The sequence below is a fragment of the Peromyscus californicus genome, unplaced genomic scaffold (genome assembly GCF_007827085.1).
Source record: "Peromyscus californicus insignis strain IS unplaced genomic scaffold, ASM782708v3 Scaffold_14__1_contigs__length_90479793_seg_2, whole genome shotgun sequence".
Taxonomy (NCBI): domain Eukaryota; kingdom Metazoa; phylum Chordata; class Mammalia; order Rodentia; family Cricetidae; genus Peromyscus; species Peromyscus californicus.
In genome coordinates, this window is record NW_026294436.1 from 50,374,006 (window position 1) to 50,397,025 (window position 23,020).

Genomic DNA, 23,020 nt, shown 5'->3' on the forward strand with positions numbered 1-23,020 from the left:
AGAGAGAGAGAGAGAGAGAGAGAGAGAGAGAGAGAGAGAGAGAGAGAGAGAGAGCTGGACTCCCAATATCCTCTGCAAAGGAACCCCTTCACTGTCCCAATATCCTCTTCAAAGGCACACTTCCACTGACCCAACTTTCTTTCATTAGGCCCCACCCCTTAAAGATTCCACCACCCCATAATAGTCTGATAGGCTGGCAACGAAGCTTTTGACACTTAAGTAAATTGTGTTATAAGATGAATAAGTTCTGACAATCTAGGGTACAACATGGGTGGTGATGGCTGTCATAATTAATTTGACTGTAACGATCATTACACAATGAATACATATCAAATCACCACACTGTACAACTTGAATGCAAACCATCTTTATGTGTCAAACATTTGTCTAAAAAAAATAGTAGGACTATTACTTGGGTAGCAATTTGGAGGATGAACTGGAGGAAGGCAAGATCATCTTTAAGACAGATTCAAAATGAAGATGGGAATGGCAGTACCAGGGACAAGAGAGAATCCTCTCCCCACCGTAACTTCTGTCACAGTACCCCTGCTCCCAGGCTTGGCATATTGACAGCCATTAGGGAGGAGACTAGGGCAGAACTCAAGAGCTAGAGATCAGCATGATTTGGTCATTTATCAGATAGTGAGAGAGCAAGAGCCATTCAGATTACCAGCCCCAGTGAGTACATGAATGCTGTGTCCCCAGCACCACACAGGAAAGGAAGCCAGTTGAGGCCCCAAGCTATGGAAATGAGTTAGAGAGTGTAGAAGTTACCCCAGGACAGGGCTCCAGAAGCATGCACAATCTGAAGAAGGTGCAGGCCTTGAGGGCTGGACCTTTGCGCTTTCTCTAGAGAGTGAAGCAGGACTCAAGGCTGTCAGAAAGAGATCACTGGGGGGACGGATGCCTTGAGAACTGTCACTCACTGGCCTCCATCTAGTTCAGGTCAGTGGTCATCAGCCTGGAACTCCATGAGGCCAAGACATGAAGAACAAACACTAGCCAGAGAGAAAAGGCTAACCTAGGGTAGGTTGGGAAGAGAAACCTGCTAGAAGGAGACAACTCCATGATGAAATAGGCTGTGTTATTTACTTTAAGGCAACACGTGAAGCCTGAACTCAACTCTGCAGTTGAATCAGGTGGGCAGCCTTGAACCAGCCGTGCAAACCACGAACACGTGTGAAGCACAAACACATATAACATGATCATACTGAACACTTACCAAATATGCCAGGCATCGTTCTATGTGCCTTTACATATTAACTTATTTCATCCTTAGTACAACCCAGTGAGGTCAATGCTATTTCCTCTCCCCACAGTGGAGATGGAAAATCAGGTATCTTGTGCAGACAGGCTGACTCTGAAGCCTGGGCCCTAGACCCTTGCACAGCACTGCCCTCCACAGCGAGGTGCTGAGATCAGGTTTAGAGAGAGCCTGGAGTGACTCCTGCTGGCCCCAGCTGTCACTGCAGGTCAGGTTGCAGTTGGTGGAAGCTTCCTCCTCCACCTAAGAGCCTGGGGCTCGCCTCTTGCTGGACCTGGAGGCAGATCTGTATTCAGCAGGGCCCGAGTTGTCTCTGGAATCAATATGTATGGTTGGAGCTATTAACAGCTCAAAGAGGAAGTGCCACACACTAATGACAGGCCGGGGGAGAAAACGTGTTAAAATACCGAGTCTCTACAGTTTACTTTCCCAGAGAGTGCATTCAAAATGCTGTTGTTTGCAAGTGTTTCCCTTTCTTCTCAGCATAATGAAAATTTCTGGTGGCAGCAGATCAGGTAAGACACCAGGCCGGCCATAGCTTGACAGAGAAAGAATACAAATCAAATCAACTTGGTTTTATCAAAAAGAAACTGAGATCATCTCCTCCCTTGTTTAGGTGACTTATCCCACATGAAGCAGGAACCAAAGGTCATGAATCTTATTTCTTCTGGGCACATATCACCACTAAGATATCTTTGTTTTTACAAAGGACATTCCATATTCCCAAAGAGAAGGCAAACACTTACAGAACTCAGTTCACTTACTATACCTGGAATTTTGTGAGTCTACACTTAGAGCCAACAGTCTTTCCATGGCAACAGCTTAGTCATAGTTGAGGCCAACCAGATCATCTGTTACTCTACAATTACCAGCAATGCTCATTGACTTCCACCCCAAAGCTCAAAGCATGGCTGGCAGACAGGATAGCCGAAGTACTACTGTTCTCTATACCTTCTTATTCATTTACACTGCATCCCTTCCTAGCCATCCCTTCTCCTTAAAGGACTAAAGCAAAACTATAAGTTGGGAAATAAATCCCTAATGTACGAAGCTGAAAAGGTAGGTAGGGCCCAGGACCAAATCCAGAAATGAGGCAGCTCCATACATGCATTCTACTAAAGAGGAAAGGTAAGAGCGGATAACCCATGGTTGCACTTCACCCTCTGTTTCTTTTATTTACTCACAACCTATGTACCAAGCATCAGCTACTATATGACAGGTGCTATGCTAGGTGCTAAGAGTTTGGTGATAAAGACTTAGTCTCCGGGCAAAGGTTTGGTCACTGAGTTTATAATACCCCGTCTCCTTTCCCAGAAGTTGCCCTTCCCATCTTCCCTAAAAGATATCATTCTTACCATCCAGTCTGACAGACTAGCCCAGATAAAATATTGCTAATGGAGCCCCAGCCTGGAAAAAAAAAAAAAAACAGGAAATGATTTGGCCAGGTACAATAGGCACCACTCTAGAACTGGCCTTTGGTTAATGACTTAATTCAGAGTGTCTGCAGTCTGTAGACTCATCCTATTTGGAAAGATCTCATGGCTTCTTGTGCGCAGATAATATCAGGTCCCTCCCCGTCATGTTTTCTTTCAGTAAATGCTGTTCTTTCAAGCTTAGCCAAGAGAGAAGATTGTGTTCTGGACATTCTCCTCATGATGGCCATCCAGGCGGGGATGCCTTTAGGCTTTCCTCCACTTTCACTTAATGAACGGAGAACTAAGTTACAGGTAGATTAGGAGGTTTCTATATTATCTCTAGGCAGCTTTGAGAACTGGAAATCTGAATATTTGATCTCTAAGACAGTATGACTGAGATAGATGATCTTACTGGAGATGTCTGGGATGAAGGCAGACCCCTCACAGCCTGGAAAAGGAACCAGGATGTATGCATTTCCTCCTAACAGAGCCAACCCTAAGCAAACGCCAAAATCCATGAAAGCTACTACCAAACACCCAGCACCCAATTTCTCTTTTGTAAAATTTCTTCTGCTTTCGATAACTCCTTCATTTCCCAGATCTCATATAACTAAGTTGTGTCAAGAACTTTACATAGCCACTAAAAATCATGTTGAGGAAAATATTTTACTGTGAAAAGATATTTGGGGATTCCCGATTGAGCTCCTAATTCATAAGGTGTGAAAAGTATCAAATTTTATCCTGGCCACTGTTTTCTGAGCTTGCAAAGCCACATTATTTCCTGCACCAAGTCAAGGTTTATGGTCTTAGTTCTAAGAATAGATTTGTAAGTAATGAGGCAGACTATTTCCTGTTAGATTACATTGACAAGAAAGAAATGGGCTTTTTCTGCCCCATTACTCTGATAAACAGTGACATGGATGTTTACCTAGCCTCAAAAATGCAAACCTTTCACTGGAGTTTCAAGGGCATCTATTGGGAAGTGAATATTAGTTAAGACTACTGTTGTGAAACAAGACATGAACTCTGGGGCATCACATTATGACTGGAGGGTGTTTAACATGAAACTTAATTTCCATGGAGTTCAGTTTCCACATTCACAACTATGAGACATCAATAGTACCTACTTTTTGGCTTTAAATGAAAGTCTCAGTAAAACAGCATGATGGTAGGTTCCTAATAGGTTATCTGTTATTGTTCCAACTGCCCTGCCTCACTGTTGTCTTTCTGCTTGTAGTTAATAAGGGGGGAAATAACTGGAGAAAAGTGTTGGGAGGGTCTCATCTTCTCATGTAAGAGCCCAGCACAGGCACCACTAGGGTCTCCAGGTGTCCTAAAGGGATGTTACCAATTGAACACCAGCTCTTATGAGCCTCATTCATTTTTTGTCCCAGTATCTCTCTCCAGTGACAGCCAGTAGAGATGTCACCACTTTCCTCTGAGAGGACAGGAAGGTGAGACTATGGAGAACTGTTACTTGCTCTGAGCTCCATTTTTTTTATTTTTATTTATTTATTTATTTATTTTTAATGCCGAATGCCATTCATTGAAGGAGGGAGGAGGTCTTAAATATAGGCTTACAGCACAATGGGAGAACCCCAGAGGGTTGAGTTCTCTACCGATGTTGATGTTTTACAATCTTGCATCTAAGCTGTTAACGCCCATTATGCAGGATACACAGACAAGGAACTTCCCTTAAGCATTCAGGAGGGTGGAAACAGGCAGGGAATTAGCATAGGGAGGATATCAAGGTCAGGGGCAGCAAGCAAGGCAACAGTTACCCAAAACGGGGGGCCAGGACCCTACAGGTCCCCCTTTTACTAAAAAATGGAGCTCTATTTTTTTTTAAGTATAAGAAGAACCAAGAGCTATGAGGGGGCATGGTCTAAAAGAGACAAGAAAACCGGCTGAACCCTTAGGGCTGTGACAGCAGCATAAAGAAAGGACTACCTGGAGTGGGGACAGGGCGGGCAAAGGGGAGCCTTAGGGGTAAGTGGTAAGAGACCAAATTATAATTCCTGTCGTGCTCCAACTCTTCCTCACTGGGAAGCCTAAACTATCCTTGGATTTTACTTCTTTATCTCCGCCCCCCAAAAAAGCAAATTTAATTCAAACAAATGGAACTATTTAGAGTGCTCTCAAAATGAGGTTGTCTGCTACCGTAAGTGAGCAAGAAACCCCAACATGAGATGCACCCACAGCTACTCTGATGACATATCTCAAGAAGAATAAGGTACGCTAGGGCATGGGAGAGGCAGCCCCCAGGGCCTGAAGAAGAAATGTGAGGCTGGGCAAGAGGCTTGTGCAGTGGAAAACAGGATGCTAGCGAGGAGGAGGGGTGAGAACTCTCACAGGATCTACAGCAAGCACACCGTTCTGAGGTAGCTGGCAGGTCCTGGGCTATCTGCCAGTTGACCATCACCTGCTCAGAAACCACAGTGGAAAGCAATTTCCCTCCCTCGGATTCTGTCAGCCTGTTCTTCTGCCCACTCATTTCGCCTCCCTTCATACTTTCCAAAAAATGATGTCCCTGAACCCAATTGAAATGGGGATCATCTCTCTCCAACTGATTAGCGGGGCACTTCAGAGATGTCTGGATGATGACAGCCCACCAGAGCCTGGGGATGTGGTGTTTATTCCTGGCGAGCTTTGTCCTCTACTCTGAAATGTGGCCCTCGCTGTGAACAGGGGGAGAATTCATCCACCTCCCTGTTGTTTTCAACCCACACTTTCCCTCAGAAGTCTGCATTCCTACTCCTGAGATCAGGCTTTTTCGGGTCCCAAAGATAAGACACAGATTCATCAGGACTAGATTATGTATTTGTTCTGAGAATGGGCACAATTTCTCATTGCCCTTCTGGAGGAGGCTGGCTGAGGTCTTATGACACCCTCCCATTGTGGTGTCCTGGGAAATGGATATCAGGCCGGAAAGCTTCGCTGGAGCAGAGGGTGGATGAGAACTGGATTGCATATATCAGTTGCACATATCAGTATTCACTCATTCATCTAAATTGGTATCAGTGGAATGTCTAATAACATGGCAAAGGATACAAGGAAAACAATTTAAGTCTCTCTACCCAAGACAACCAGTCTGCAGCCAAAAGGGCATGATAGTACAGTATGGTCAGTGTGGACGTGAGAAAGCCAACGGGCAATAAAGTCACAGACAGGACAAAGGAATAACTCCAAGTCACGGGTTAAGGGAACTTTTTGGAAAGGAGGAAGAGCCATGCTTAAGTAATCTATCCAGCCCTTGCTACACAAAAGCATCTTCGATAAATCTTTGCTTGCTTCAAGCAGATGAGAGGGAAGGAAGGGAAAAGAGCGGTCATTATGCAGAACTGTGGCCTCCAAGTCATTTCAGACAGTGACTTCCTTGTGACCTTGCAAGGACAGGAAGTTGTTGGTAAATACCTTATGACTCACAGACTTCTCATAAGCAGAAAGCAAACTTGGGCTGGTGGACCAGAGATGGAATTTGAAGAAAGAAAAGAAAGAAAAAAAAGCCACTTCCTTAATATTGCAGAGTCTCTCCAGTAAGGGGAGGGGGGAAATCTCAAAAGTACCTATCAAATTAGTGGAATTCAGAAAAACACGCACAATTCCCTAGATCCTAATGCCAATTAGTGTTCTCTTACAATATCACTTTGTATGAGGGTGTCAATGGAAGTTCTCGGACATCTGTAAACAACTGGCCTTGATCTTGATGGTTTGAGTCCAGTAGTCTTCCCCATACTCTTCTCCTCTGGAACCACCATCCTTTGACCTGAGCATCCCCTTAGCTGCCATGTCAGCGCCTCATACAGGAGTTCCCCGCTCTAATTTTTCCCTGAAGGATGCCTCAAACTGCAGAAGAGGTAGCCATGCATGGTGGTAAGAGACCATGTTACACACAAAGCAAGGAGGGAAGGAGGGAGGGAGGGAGAGAGGGAGAGAGGGAGGGAGGGAGGGAGGGAGGAGGGAGAGAGAGAAAGGAAAAAGAAAAGCAGAAGAGAGCAACCTAGAGCGAGAGGACCACAGACCCAAGTCTAATTGTGGCCCTAGGAAGGGGGCAGACCAGGTCAAGGGGGAGCCTTCCATCACGGGGTTGCAATACTTCACTTCCCAGCCAGAGAGACAAGCTGTGGCTTTGACTGACTTGCAGTAGGAGAGAAAAGGAAAAGCAGCCTTTGTGTCTGGCTCGTTTTAGCATTCCCATTCCACACTCAGTCTGCTAACAATGTTTGTGATATATTTGGCTTTGTCTCTTAAGTACAACCTAGAAGATACTCCAAGGGAGCACAAATGTGTCTTCCAATGACTGGGTGAAGAGCAAAAATTGGCAAGAGAAAAGGCAGAGACAAAGGGGTGCTCATAGACTTTGCCGACAGCTGTCATGCCAGCATTGACACAATACAGAGAGGGCGATGAAGTCCCAGTAATTAAATGTTCCCTGCAAAAGATACATCTGCCATCTACACATGATCCCGAAGCCTCCCCGTCATGGACCACTTTAACAACCTCTATTATCTGTATTCCAAAGCCCCACCCTCCACCCCCACATGGACCACTTTGACAACCTCTGCCGTCCACACATTATCCCAAAGTCTCTCTTTCCAGGACCACTTTGCCAACCTCTACCACCAACACATGATCTGAAGCCTTCCCCTAATGGACCACTTTGCCAACCTCTACCACCAACACATGATCTGAAGCCTTCCCCTAATGGACCACTTTGCCAACCTCTGCCATCCACTCATGATCCTGAAGCCTCTCCTCATGGATTATTTTATTACACCATCTGAGAAACTCTTCTGTCATTCTACATATTGAAATCATGATTCCATGCAATTTTATTTACCCCTTTTTTGACATTTTACAATGTCTGTCTTGACACCTTACCTTGACATGAACTTCAAGGTAATATTTCTGGGATAAGAAACCCTCAATTGTGACTTTAAATTTTTTTCCCTATAATAGTTATCTAATATAACTATTTTATGTTGAAGACTATGTAATTCAGATACTTCTTATGTTGAAGACTATGTAATTCAGACACTTCCAATAACCAAGAAGAATTTGCTGCTACTGAAAATTTATACCACTATCCCTAAACTTTTTTGATCATCCACCCATGAGCAAAAGTTCTGATCATGTGCCCCAAGGTGTATTCACTTATAAATTTTATGTGTAAATAATTATCCATATGTACAGCAAATATTTTTAGCATCAACTTATGTATTATTCATAGACCTAGAAATTCCAGTTTTTACTCCTATACCACAGCAGATTTTCTTCCATAAAGGATGCTTGTACCCATTTTGGAAGCTATAATTGAAAAATAAGAATGCTGTGTCGGTCCCTTTTCCTATTGAGGTGAATGAACGAATATCTAGTAAGAAGCAACCCAGGGGAAGAAAGATTTGCTTTGCCTCGTGGTTTGAGTCCATCATGGTGGGGAGGACATGTAGCAGGCAACTCCACCGCAATGGGAGCAGGTAGCAGCTTGACCACATCTCAGCGGCTAAGAAGAGAAAGCCTAGGGCTGGAAGCAGGTCCTAGCCTTCAAGGCTCACCTCTCGGCCACTTACTTCCTCCAGCCAAGCCCCGCTTCCTGGAGATTGCTGTGGATATCGGCTTTGTGTAAATAAAGTGCTGATTGGCCAGTAGCCAGGCAGGAAGTATAGGCGGGACAAGCAGAGAGGAGAATTCTGGGAACAAAAAGGCTGACTCAGAGAGATGCTGCCAGCCACCGCCATGAGAAGATGTTAAGATACAGGTAAGCCACGAGCCACATGGCAACTTATAGATTAATAGAAATGGGTTGATTTAAGATAGAAGAACAGTTAGTAAGAAGCCTGCCACAGCCATACAGTTTGTAAGCAATGTGTTTACTTGGTTGGGTCTGAGCAGCTGAAGGACTGGCGGGTGAGAGAGATTTGTCCTGACTGTGGGCCAGGCAGGAAAACTCTAGCTACAGGAGATCTCCATCCTCTCAAACCACACCACCGACTGAGAGCCAAGTGATGAAGTGCAGGAGCCTGAGTGCTATTTCATGTCCGAACCGGATGAGATGCCTTGATCATTCCCGCAGCAACGGTAACAGTATTCCTCTCCCACTCAACAGAATCTGATCCGAACAGATGCTTGCTCAGGGTTCGCTCAGCCAATAGAACAGAACTCCGCAGCTAACTTAATGAGAGCTGTGCTCAAGTGATTTTCCTAGCCACTCATTGCAGCCTCTCCTTCCTCCAGCACGTGCCCTCTGCACACTACCCAGCTGCAGCCATGTTGACAAGTCTGCCATCTGCCTCCCTTTGACCGGTCCCTTTGTGGGAATGCCAAGGAGCAATCAAATGGTCAAGCTCGTAGGGGGGAAACGCAAGTGTTCCCAAACTAAGCAGCTGTTTTTAAACCATCGGCAGGAGACAGGGGAGTCATTGTTCTGTTACACAACCTAAGACCCAAGTCTGTGGCCCCTGGGCGTCATGTCACATTCAGGTTGGTCTGTTCAGAAGAAGCAAAGGTAGATGAAATGGCCTGTTTAGATGAGAGAAGGAAAAGACTCTATTTCCCTCTAACTCTGATGGAGACTTTTTCTGTAAGTTGTGAATGCAGGAGGGAGAAGGAAAAAAAAAAAAGAAAGAAAGAAAATATGGCCTTTAAGCGCCCTCCCTGCAGGTTCTCAACCAACTTTTTAACTTTGATCTGTAGAGATCCACCCGGACGTTCTGACTTCACACTCCACAAGCAGAGTGCGTCCGCTGAAACACGAAAGTGAAAGGAACAAAGCAAGAAGGAAGCTGCTAACAGGCAGGGGCCGCATACAACACGGAGGCTGTCCAATCTCACTCTCCCTGCTAAAACCACCTCCAGAATCAGCCATGCTCACCTCTCAGTGTGGTTGAAGGGAGCGGGAAGAGACTTGCTTTGAAGGGCTGCGGGGATGGGTAGGGCCCACCCCCACCCCCAAGGTGCTCACAGGCTATGAGGCTTGTGAAAGAAGAGACCTCTCTCTCTCTCTCTCTCTCTCTCTCTCTCTCTCTCTCTCTCTCTCTCTCTCCCTCTCTCCCTCTCTATTTCTCTCTTTCTCTCCCCCTCCCTCCCTTCCTCCCTCCCTCTCTCTCCTTTCCTCTGCTCTCTTTTCTTTTTTGATTTTTTGGGACAGGGTTTCTCTATGTAGCTCTGGCTGGCTTGGAACTCACTCTGTAGCCCAGGCTGGCCTCAAACTCAGGGATCTGCCTGCCTCTTCCTCCCAAGTGCTGGGATTAAAGGTGGGAGCCACCACCACCTGGCAGAGAGTTCTTAAATGGTTCATTTGCAGTCTGGACTCAGAAGGAGCCTCTGATGTAGGGAAGGAAGGTAGCAGCCATGTGGATCTTATATAAGCTGGAGGAACTAAGCCACTTTTCATGTCATTTCGACTTCCCTGGGCTAATTATTACTGGCCTGGGAAAGAGATGATACAAAAGACTACACCATGAAGCCCTCATCTGAGAGAGGAAGGGAGCAATATCCCAAGGCACTTAGAAATTAGGGTGTACAATTACCACGGTAACCCTCTTATAGTCTGGCAAGTGTTCTTCAATGAAAATCTTTTTTTTTTTACTTTTTATTGATTTTGATTCTTTGTGGATTTTACATCATGCATCCTAATACCATTCATCTCCCTGTCCCCTTGTGATCTCCCCCCAAAACAAAAATTAAAAATATAGCCTAAAAACAAAACAACACCAACAATAAAAAAAGAAACATTGACGAAAATCTTGAAGACAAATGCCAAGTATTGCCAAGCACTACTGTAAGCCCTGTCATTTATCATGTGGACCTTGTCATTTAACAGCTGTTGGAATAAGAACTTCATAGGATGTGACCTCACAAGAAGCTCAGAGGGACATCCTTCACCTTTTTATCCATAGCAACTGTTGGACGTCATGTATTCTGGTTCTCATATAAGGACCCACTCCAAGCAAACTGTGCTCTTCCCAGTGAACAGTGTTTAAGCTTTGAACATGCATTTATCAAACAGTGTCTGTCACTATCCTCTGTCTGAGGGACACAGACATGAGCAAAGTAGGAAGTCCCAGGCTACATGGAGCAAGTGCTCCAGGGAAAGGTAATGTGGGGGTAGACAGCAAGAGATGTGGTTTGAAGGTGGCTCACTGATCCCTACAGACACCCTTAGGGGGTTGGGTCTACAGCTGCAGGATGACCCAGGGATCCTGGAAGTCCATGATGATGCACATCAACTAGATCAAAGTCAGATGCAGTGGCTTCAGTATTATAGTGAAGCAGTGTATTTTGGGAAGAGGGAACAAAGGTCTCTGCCGAGGAACACACTTATGGTCCCTCTCTCCTTATTCCAGTGACAACTGCCTCAGAACTCGGAAGTCTCACCCAGGAGACATGAGGCCTTAGCTCTCACTCCCATTCCTGTCAAAAGAAAATGGATGGTGGGCGGGTTCCTTAGTGTCAATTAAATGGAAAACATCTTTTTCCACACTTTTCACTATTTGGGGAACATTATTTTTCACTATTTCTTTAAGTAACGAATTTCCATCCTGAAGCATAGCTAGGTCTAAGGAAATGTTTAATCTTTCTTTGTTCCTTTCTGACCTTGGGTTGGCTCTAGGCAGTAACTGAGCTGTCGTGAGATACACCAACATCTAGCAATCAGTGCTGAAGATTATCTAAATACATGAGGGTTAACCCTCATTGTTAACCTAACTAAATTTAGCATCACCTCAGAGACGTATCTTAAGTGTGTCTGTGAAGACATTTCCAAAGAGGTTTAACTGGGAAGGGAAGACACACACTAAATATTGGTAGCGCCCAGGGGCTACGGTCCCAAAATGAATGGAGGGGGCACTGCCTTCCTCTCTCTGCCTCCTGACTGTAGGTGCAGTGTAAAGAGCAGTTTCACACTCTCACCACGGTGATTGTCCATCATAATGGACCATATGACCTCTTAGATCAGGAGCCAAAATACATCTTTCTTCTCTTAAGTTGCTTCTGCCAGGCATTCCATCTTTTATCACTAGCAACAAGAAAAATAACTAATACATCCCTCCTACCTTCACTACAGATCTGTAAGACGAATTACAAAATGGTCTTATTAATAAAAAAAAAAAAAACAACCCAGAGCCAGATACTGAGGTGAAAACTGAGAGATCAGAGGAATAGGATGAGCCACAGCCAACCTCACCTTACAGACACCTCAGCCTCCAAAGAGACCTACTTCCTGTATACTCACGCCTACATCCTTTCTGTGCCTGCCATCTCACTTCCTCTCTCCGCCTAGCTACATCACTTCCTCTTTCTGCCTGCCCAGCTCTGTCACTTCCTGTCTGTCTGTACAGACCTCCAGACCTTTATGGTTAACTAGTGTTGGAACTGAAAGGCGTGTGCCACTGTTCCCAATGTGGCCTTGAACTCACAGAGATCCGGATGAATCTCAGCCTCCCGGATGCTAGGATTAAAGGCATGTGCCTGATTTCTATGTTTAATACAGTGGCTGGCTTTTTCCTCTGATCCTCAGATAAGCTTTACTGGGGTACACAGATAAAATATCACCACACAGATCTCTCTCAAAATTCACAGATAATTAGTGCCAAGACCTTCATTTCCCTTACAAATACTGTGTCCATGTACCCTATGTAAAATCAACTAGTATTTGCCTATAAACTATTTTCATTCTCCTGTGTAATAATCCTCCTTAAATAATACCTAAATTAACATCTAACACAATGCAAATGTCATGTAAAATTTGTTACATTGCATTGCTTAGGAAATAATGACAAGCAAAGGGGTCTTTGTGTGTTCTGTACAGACACAATTTTAAAAATATTTCCCATCTAGTGCACTCAAAACCCATGGACACGGAAGGATAGCTGTGGTTACCCTCCACCTCTTGAGCATCTATGTATTTATACATGGTTGCAACAAAAATATTTCCCTGAGGAGCCCTGTTCACTGTTGGTGGAGCTGTGAACTGGTACAGACATTGGAGAAATCAGGGGCGGAGTTTCTCAAAACCCTAAAAGTAGAATTACCGTATGACCCAGCAAAGTAACCCCTGGACATATACCAAAACCCTAAAAGAATTACCATATGACCCAGAAAAGCAACCACTGGACATACACCCTAAGGGACTATATAACCTACCACAGAAATATGTGTACACCCATGCTTATTACTGCTCTGCTTATAATAGCCAGGAAATGAAAACAGCCTAGCTGTCCATCAACTGGTGAATGGATAATGAAAATGAGAGACATTTACATATTGGAATTTTACTCAGCCATAAAGAAAATTAAAGCTGTGGAATTTGAAGGTAAATGGGTGGAACTGGAAAAAGCATTGAATATTACAGATTATACTGATCCCGTCTGCTTGACAGCTCTAGGGAGACTTCGAAGACAAATCTCTGGCTCAAATTCCCGACAAAAACAGTCGAAGAGAAAAGGAAAGATTATTATCATTGTTACTGTTGCCGTTACTGTCGGTGGTGTGTGTGAGCATGGATATCGGAAGACAACATTATGGAGTCGACTCCTTTCACCTTGACGCAATTCCAAAGATCGAACCAAGGTTGCCAGGCTTGTGGGTCAGGCATCTTTACCCACTGAGCCATCCTGCTGAGCCCCAAGAAGGTTGATTTTGGTTCACAGTTTCGGGTGTTGGAGTCCATCATGGACAGGGAAGGGAGCATAACGGAGCCTCTCCATCCACCCGTGACTGAAACGTGAAGCAGCCGCCATTCCCACCGTGGTAGACAAGGAAGACAAGCCCAAGTTATAACCATCAAAGGCTCACCTTTAGAGCCCTATTCTACCAGCAGGTCCCACATCCTAAAGTCCCCACAGTCCCCCCCCCCCAAAAAAAAGCCACCAGTTCAGAAGAAATGCTCAAAATATGAGCCAGTGAGAGACGCTTCAGTTTAAACCATACCACTTCCACCCATCTTTCATCATTCTCCTCCTGGGCCCAATTCTGTTTCATTGTCCTGGTGGGGGGGGGGAGCTGGAGGAGGCAAAATTTCACATGCAGCGAAATCATCCTAAAAATAAAACCCAGAGGCCTTTGAAACGCCGTCCTACCTCACTGACTCACACTGTACTGCATCCCTCACCCCCATTCTACTCCCTCGCCTGCTGCTTGCTTCCCCTTCAAATTTCCCAATGCTCCTGTGAGTCCTTCCACGGTTTCCACACTGATCTCTGCCTGCTTTCCTTAAGGGACCTGATGGGTTGGCAACTCCTTGGAAGATAACTACTTTGACTATTGTATTGAAATGCTAATTTATTGCTTCAGATTTTTTTTTTTCAAAGCACTAATCACCACTTGGTATTTAACAGCTTTGTGGTCTGACCACCTCCATAAGAAATACATTTTCTCAAAGGCAAGAATTCTGTTTCCACCCTGCTATACTCCAAGCCCACAGGGTCCAAGGCTGGCCTACAACAGGAATTTCCTCAGTCCTCTTTCCCTTCCAAAAACAACATAAAATCTGTTTTCATAGCCTGTCAAAGAGCAATAACCAAAAAAAGGAAATTTATAGACTTTTGAGTAAAAATAAGGTTTGCAAAGAACCAGTAAATCCCTGAAAACTGCTGAGAAATCCTCTTCAGAGTTTTCATATGCCTCTTATCCCTTTTTAATTAAAAGTGTTGTTCCTCAAAGACTTTCACTCAAAATAAACATGGTTTAATTTAATTTCTTTCTGTCTTCTTTTGTTTAATCTCTGGCCTCATACCCTTGTGACCATAAACTATTTTAAATGCACGTTATTTCAGTTGTATTTTGAGTTATACTTCAGCTGGGTAGCTAATTATTAGTAAGTACGCCATTTTATGTGGAAATGTTCCTGGTAAGTTCCAACACTCAGATTGAAAAATTACATTTTTAATATTAATCCTTCTGCAAATTGGGAATCCAGTTTAAATGGCTTCTAAAAATCTTTAGAATCCCAAGTTAATTTTGCTTTTCCCTGTATTAGGAGGAGCAAGCAATAAAATGCCCACAGCAAACACAGCAAGGAGAGATAGACTTGGCCCAAATAAACTGTTAGTTCTACGCAAAATGGTTTTAGATACATTGCTAGCTACCATATTTCTGGGGAGATGGAATCATAGAAGTAAGCTATTCCTGTTCAGGGACCAGACAAAACGACAAGGTGCCTCAAATTTCTACAGTAAGGAACTGTGAGGCCATATCACACCTCATGTGCAGCTTGCCCTATGGAGACGTTTCTGCTGGTCCAGTAGACAAAATGTAGCCAGGTGGAGGTCTGTAGATTATGCTCGTCAGTTAGATGGTGGCGGTCATCTGTGGCTCAAGGGACTTGCATTCCTGGAGAGCACAGAGGAGCAAATTCTAACAGTGAAGGGAGACATGGTGGGAACCCCTTATGTGCCTGGGGAGGAAGAAGAGGAGGCCCCAGGAAAACACACTTCTGGGTTTATGATCTGAGAAAGCAATTCCCTATCACACATCTTTCAGCTTTTCCCCCTTTTGACTTTGCAAGCAGTAAGACATCCAACGTAGCAGCGGTGAACCCATCTCAGGTGGACAGAATGGGAAAAATACAGTCATCATCACATGAGATGACCCTGACAGGACCTTTCACTTGTCCTGTCAAAGGAAAAGACATGTGGGGAAGCTATTGAGTTTCTCCTATTTAAATATGATTCATAATAGAAATAAAATTTCTCATTTAATAAGAATAGACAATTTAAAGTCATAAACGTATTATGAGGGGTTTAGTGTCTGTTCCTTTTATTTGGTTGTATGTTTTCTATGTACAGAACTACTGTACCTACTGAGCTGAGCACTGTGACAATGGCATGGGACCTGACCACTTAAGACATATAATCTGCTTGAGAGAACAAAGTACTCAGCCTCGGGCACCATGATAGCAGCCACAATCATGTTTGTTTGTTTAACCATTCTCATCTTTGATTTCACCTGGAGCTAAATTCCTTATTTGCCCTGGAGCAAATAAACCAGAACTTCAGAGGTGGGAGGTGGAATGAGCCAAGAGCCCACCACGGAAGGAAAGAGGAGGGCTGGCTTAGGTCGGGGGAAGGTTAGTTTAGCCAGGCTGTGAGGATGGATGTCAAGTGGAAGAGCATCTTAAACATAAGCAAAGACAGAGACACAAACGTTCCTGCTGACTGCTATGGAGGGGACAGTCAATAGACCCACTGGGCCCGAGTGAATTTTAACAGAGGACATACCCACACCGCTGGAGAGCAGCCTTGCTGGGAACATCAGAAATCACACAGAACCACTGCTCACTGCTCTCAAGTCAACACCAATCTTATCTGAGGCTTTGGAAAGTTAAATCTTTTCGCTGGTTTTGCACAGTGTTTTGAAAGAAATGCATATGTTAGTATTGTCATGCAAAAGATAAACATTTGCATGCATTTTTAAGACACCACTTGTAAGGATGTTGACCCTAGTAGCAAGACCTCAAGCCCGAATGCTTCTCCCTAGACTTCTCTTCACTGCCAACCCCAGTCAATTTATGAAGTCAGCCAAGTGTAACAACTATTATCTCCGGGAAGACTCCAATCTGCTCCCTGACTCTGCCTCTGCTCAGGCCCTTAACACATCTCACTCAGCTCGTCCCTGGCCGATCCTGTTGTCTCTGCTCAATTCTTCTTGCTCCTATTCTTCAACATGTCTCAGCTTATCTTTCTAAAGAGAAAGTGGAGTGCCCCACCACTCACCCCTTCCAGCCTTTTTTCACCTGTGCTTGGCTGCACCAAGCCCCCCTCACACCATGAAAGCCGGTGCTGGGCCTCACCTTTTCTCCACACTCTGTCGTTTTCCATCCAACCCATACTTCACCTTTTGAGGAAACACCATACAATCCTTAGAGAAACCCAAACATAATAAATTCTCCTGAAGGAACTTTGATTTTTTTTCTATTTGGGGAATAATTTATCCTCTATAATTTCAGCCCAGATTCCTTGAGAATCAGCAGGAATATATCAGTATTTTATGATCTGAAAAAAATTATTTTGCTAGGGTTGAAGGAGTAGCTTAGTGGTTAAGGCATTTGTTGCTCTTGCAGAGGACCAGAGTTCAGTTCCCAGAACCCAGGTCAGGTGGCACATGGCCACCTGTACCTACAGCTCCAGGGGATCAGATGCCCTCTTCTGGCCTCTGAGCACAACTGCACACTCAGAAACACACACATACACATTAATAAAAATAAATCTTTTTAAAATTATTTTGCTGATACCCACACCTACAATCTCAGAAGGTTGATGCAGTAGTACTCTCATGAATCTGATGCCAGCCTGGGATAATGAGTTCTTTCTAGCCAAGGCTGCAGAATGAGACCCTCTCTCAAAAGACCAAAAATAATTAAATAATTACTTGATTTTTAAAATTTTTAATAAGAACTGATTCAGAGGCCGCAGAGCTCAGGTACCATTTTTTTTTTTTTTTTTTTTGGTTTTTCGAGACAGGGTTTCTCTGTGTAGCTTTGCGCCTTTCCTGGAACTCACTTGGTAGCCCAGGCTGGCCTCGAACTCACAGAGATCCGCCTGGCTCTGCCTCCCAAGTGCTGGGATTAAAGGCGTGCGCCACCACCGCCCGGCTCAGGTACCATTTTTTAAAGCTCGTGTACCTCTGATATGTCCAGTCACCAAGTACAGTTGCCTAAAATGGCTCAATAAGCACACAACATTGACTCGCTGATATGGTCGTCATTTGTTTAGGTGCCAAGGATGAAGAGGTGAGGGAGATACAATTTGCTCTGGAGAAACCACAATTTCATGAAGTATGCATCTCCTGTCCACTCCCAAGGCCTGTTCTTGGCTATGGGGGAAAATATGGTTGTCACTCTGTTGGCAATTATACCAGGAAATAGACTAATAGAACCCCAACGAGATGGATGCTCAGAACACCTTCCTGCACAGAGACAAGTCTCCACCATGAGAACAAGACATGAGGTGACTTCTCTGTGGAATAGCATGACTCTGGGCCCGCAGGCTTCTCTATAGTCTGCAGCAAAGTGGCACACAAAGTCTGCAGAACAGATATATAGAATTCCAAGCCAGCATTTCCTTTTCTGAACAGAGACTTTGGGATATAATAGATATCATATGGAATATAATATATAACATACATAAGCTATATAGATATAAAACTTGATCATTGTAATTCAACCTTCACTATTCCCCTTAGCCTGGGCCCAGTTAGTACAGCTGTGAGTTACCTCTAGCAAGCCCTGTCTCAGGTCAGGTTTTATTGACCCATTCTTGCTCACCCATAACCACCTCATTCATCCCTTTAATTCTTCTGTTCCCAAGGACCTGCACCAGAGCTGTCTCTTGAAGGTCTGAGTAGTCAGTTTCTTCCTGATTGACTGTAGTTAACCTTCTCCATAGATACTTGAACCCTTTGTGAGTTGCATCTCAGGTTCTGTCCCGGAGACTTTCTGTACTTGTTAATTACTTTCCTGACATTCTGCCAAAGGAATTTTGCCTGAGAACATATCCTCACTAAATCTTATTTGACTTATGGTTTTTAAGCTTCTCTTATATCTCTGCCACCTGGATGATGTAAATAAGGTCCCTGGTACAGATCCAAACACTAACTGCACAAAACAGAAGTAGAGATAGAGTATCAGTCTGCACAGAGAAACACTGGAGGAGAGGAGACACTGGAAACTCCAAATTGTCTTCACAATTGCCTGAAAAGTAGATGAAACCTTGGGAGTTGGGTCAGAGATCCTGAACACATGTGTCCCTGGAAGCATCAACTCTCCCAACCTGGATGCAAAGAAGTTTCACCTGTTTTGTGGGAGAAGTTGTTCACACAACTTCCCAAGATCATCCACCACCCCTGACCAGCCCCACTGCACATGTGTTCCACCCCCAACCAGCCCCACCGCATACATGTGTCTGGGTGGCAAAAAGTTCCATGGATTCCTTGAATCAAAGTCAGCTCACTAAGACTAAGAAGGGTCAACCTTCACTACTCCACATAATTCCTCTTTTCTTTCCCACTTACTTTTCTAATAGCTCCCAGACTGATTAATTAGCCAAGTAACTAAAAGAAGACTTACTGCAAATGAGCAAAACCATGTTTAATGATCTCTGTTTTCTCCAGCATGCTGTGGCCTGAGACACACAGACAGGCCACCTAAAACTGCTTCTATTCCATTACCCACAGTTCCACTTGCCAGCTCTACAAGGACTTGGGTGGACCCTCAGCCTTCTCAGCAAGCCCCTCCATGGTTTCCATAGCTACTTAAACAAGTGTGTCAGCACATTTCTGCTAATGGGGACTGTGAGTGGATGGAGATTGGTTCTGAGCTCTTTATATTGTCGTAGTAACACAATTTAGCCCCTCGCTATGCATCACCCTTTGTTACTTTCTGGTTGTTGTGGACACCTCTGCCTTCCAAACACCAGAATACTGTGTGGTCAAGAGCTCTGACACTGAACAGACGTGGGTCCAATCCCCAGCTCTTCGACTTATAGCAGAATGAACCTGAAATAACAGACCTACTGTGGTTTATTTTTACAGTGCTACTATAAGATTATAGGCATTAATATACGTGGAATGCACGAGAGTGAGACTCCATAACACTCCCCATGTGGACAATGGTCACCTTGTGTGTCCCATTTTCCCTTATTATCTATGTACATGCAGTTCCCAGGGGATTAATGCACACATGCTGACTGATTTCTCCAGAGTGGTTGAATCCTCCTACATCTGTGTTTTGTTTTTAATGCCAGCCCCCAAACTGGCGCACACCCTACTGACAGCGGCTATTGAGGATCATATCTGAGAATATCACCCCTTTGCCTTCCTGGTGTCACCTATTCTTTTTAAACAACAAAGAACTTCCCCCTTGCTGTTCTAGTTGCTAAAGGCAACATGGCCACAGAGATGAGTCAGCAGTTCCCAGGCAGCCTGCAGCTCAGAACTGGCCCGGGCCTGCTGGGCTGGTGTGTCTTGAAGTAGTGCCCAGGGACCCTCAGCAGCATCCACCCGAGGTGCTGCAGCTGCGTCAGACACATGCTTCAGTGCAGCTTGGAGCCTTTGCAGCCTGGTTACTGCTGAGTGTGTTTCACTTAGCTGCCTTTATGCTTTTGGTCATGTCTGATTGCCAAAGCCTTCAGTTCAGGAACCAGAGTACATTCCTGCTGAACAGAATCCTCAACAGGATGCTCTGGACACCGTGTGAATGCCAGGGCAAAGCCAATTTAATGTTCTGTTCCTCAGTATGAAAATCATCCTTTTCATGATTGACTGTGCCTGGCAAAACCTTAAGAAGTGCGGTGGGGGCCAGGAAGATGGCACAGCAGGGAAAGGTGCTTCTCAGGGATCCATATAAGAAAGGAACTGACTCCCACCTCTGTGTATGCACGATATCTCTCTCTCTCTCTCTCTCTCTCTCTCTCTATATATATATATATATATATATATATATATATATATATATATATATTTATTTATTTATTTATTTATTTTTAAAAATATAGAAGTGCAGTGGAAGAGGTGGGCACCCCTGTGAGCTGTATTTGCTCATCTGAGCTGAAGGAAAACAGACTGACAGTTTTCCTCTTAGGAGACAATAAACTTAATAACAAACTGTATGGGGACCCATGCCCTCCCCATCATCTGGCCTGTATACAGCAGGTGCTCTTGACAGTTGATGATTGTTGATAACAGTAATGGCTACATCTTTTAGGTAGGGATGCAAAGTTCACACACACACACACACACACACACACACCTGTACATACATGAAAACACACATATACACATGCTTGTACATACCACACACTCATGAGGCAGTGGGCTTCTCTTAATTTGTCCTCAAAGTGGACCTAATGTGAGGTGTTTCCCACCTGAGAAGTCTAACATCTCTCAAATAAAGCCCCATCCTCTGATCAAGAAGGTCTTCTACGATCCTACCTTCCTTATATTCCCCAGGGGACATCATCTCAATCAACATGGCAGCTCAAACCCCAAGCCTCTCACTTTTCTATATGACCCATCGTAAGTATATTTGTTGTTTTTGTTTTATGTGTGGTATGTACAAGCATGTGTACATGTGTGTTGTGGTGTATGTACAGATATGTGTGTGTGTCTGTGTCTGTGTGTGTGTGTGTGTGTGTCTGTGTCTGTGTGTGTGTGTGTGTGTCTGTGTGTGTGTGTGTGTGTGTGTGTGTGCCAGAAGTGGATGTTGAGAATATTCCTTGATTACTCTCTACCTTATACATTGAGGCAGGATTTCTCACTTGAACCCAGAACTCAGTAATTCAATTAGTCTAGTTATTCTTTTTGCTCCAGGGATACCCTGTCTCCCTCCCAAGCGAAGCTGAGATCGCAGGTCGGCCTCCACACCCACTCTCATTTACATGGATGCTGGGGATCCAAACTCCTTGGCTTCTCATGCTTATTCAGCAAGCACCTTACCCACTGAGCCATCTCCCAGCTCCCTGTGGCAGTAGACTTATCTCACTGAGAGGCCATGTGACTCTTCTCCATCACAATCTAAAACCCAGATAGATACGAATGGTGTCTCTCTAGCCGAAGATAAATTACCCTTTATAAACACAGTCACTGCGCTAAGGTCATGGAAAGGAGACCGTGCCTATCCACCCTAATCAGTACTGTAGCCCAAGCCTAGCTAGAGCCTCCGGGTGTGTTCAGGCCGTAATACCCTTACATCTGGCCAACAGTTATGAGCGGCTAATTTTTGTCCAGTTCCCCTTGAGTACCTAAAGGCTGCCAAGCTCTTAAGAGAGCTTACATCCATCCCCTGCTCAGTCTGCAAGCCAGGCCGCAGGCAGCCATCTGTTTCAAGAGAAGGAACGAGCGCCACCTGCTGTTTCCGAACTCTCTCTGCCTGAAGCATCCTGCTTCTCAATACCCTCAGTGATGTCATCTAGGCTGCTCAGGGCTTGAAGATGCCAGAGCTCCTCTGTGAGGGAGTAGACAGCACCTATAAAATTGGTACCCGCCATGCCCCGTGGTAGGCAGTGTGCCAAATGACTCCCCAGGAGAAGCCTTGGCGGAGCCCTTGAGAACGTGTCTTTCTCCTTCTTTTCTGTGAGTTTAGGTGAGGATCCGAACGCAGAGCGGAAGTTACCCATTTAACTCCAGCACAGGCTTTTCCCTCATCCGATAGAATGAGCACATTTGGGGTTTTCCTTTTTCCTGGCCCGCAGTAGCAGTTCAAGAGGGACATTCTTCATGGCTGTTTTTGCTGACCTCACGGTGCTGGTCCCAGCTAGGATCCTGCCTCTTCTGCTTCAAGCCTTGCATACAGCAGTGCTTATCTGTCACTGCGGCCAATCTCACCTCCCTTCGGTGGGCTAAGTCCCTGGAGAGGCGGGAAATTGGTTCATCTCTGCAGTCTTTCTAAGGGCTTCCTGTCTGTTGGCATCTGGGAACTTCATTCTCCAAGTCTCAGTTTCTGCTTGGGGGTGGGGGAGGGTGGGGGTGCAGAAATCAAACACCCATTCCCGGCCTCTCTGAATCTATTGAGGATCCTGGTCCCATGAAGCTAGCAGAAAAGGATATGCCCTTCCCTTTTCCTTTTCTATCATCCTCTTCTCTCTTCTCCTCCTCCTTCCTATATAGGTGTGTGTGTGTTTATATATGTATATGTTTGCATATATAATGAATATATGTTTATATATAAAAACTCTTATTATTTGAAGGGTTTTTTATTTGTTGCTTATTTTCTTCTTTTTTGAGAAAAAGCCCAATGAGTTGCTCAGGCTGACCTTACACTCATGATCTTCCTGCCTCAGCTTCCTGCTGGCTGGGATAGCAGGCATGCACCGTGACACCCAGATAAGGGCTTTGTTTCCAATCACTTCTAATAAACAGAGAGACAGAGAATAAATGGCTTTGCATCTGACACATTTCCCTGGTGTTTCTGAGTGGTCATATTTGAAGCAAAAGAAAGAAGATGCCGCTGTGGTCTTGTCTGCTGTTTCCTGCCCCTGTTATGTGTCTCACACTCCATGTCTGTAAAATGGAAGTAGTTAAAGGGCTTACCTACGGGGAAATCCTCATGTCATTGAGGATGAAATGAGATAATGACATGCTTCAATTTCACGTGTCATAAGCACCCAAAGGAGGCTAGCTATCACAACAATCATTCCTCTTACAAACCCCACCTCTACGCTGGGTCCGTATTCCTCACTGGGTTTTCAGTGTTATAACAAAACTTAGGTCTACTGTGAATGTTGATTTAATTAATTAGGAAAAATATTTCATAAAGCAAGCTTTGGATGGCAACAGAAGAGAACAGAAAAGACAAAAAAAAAAAAACCCTCAAGGAAATTGACAGGTGCTCAGCTAAAATCCAGGAGTA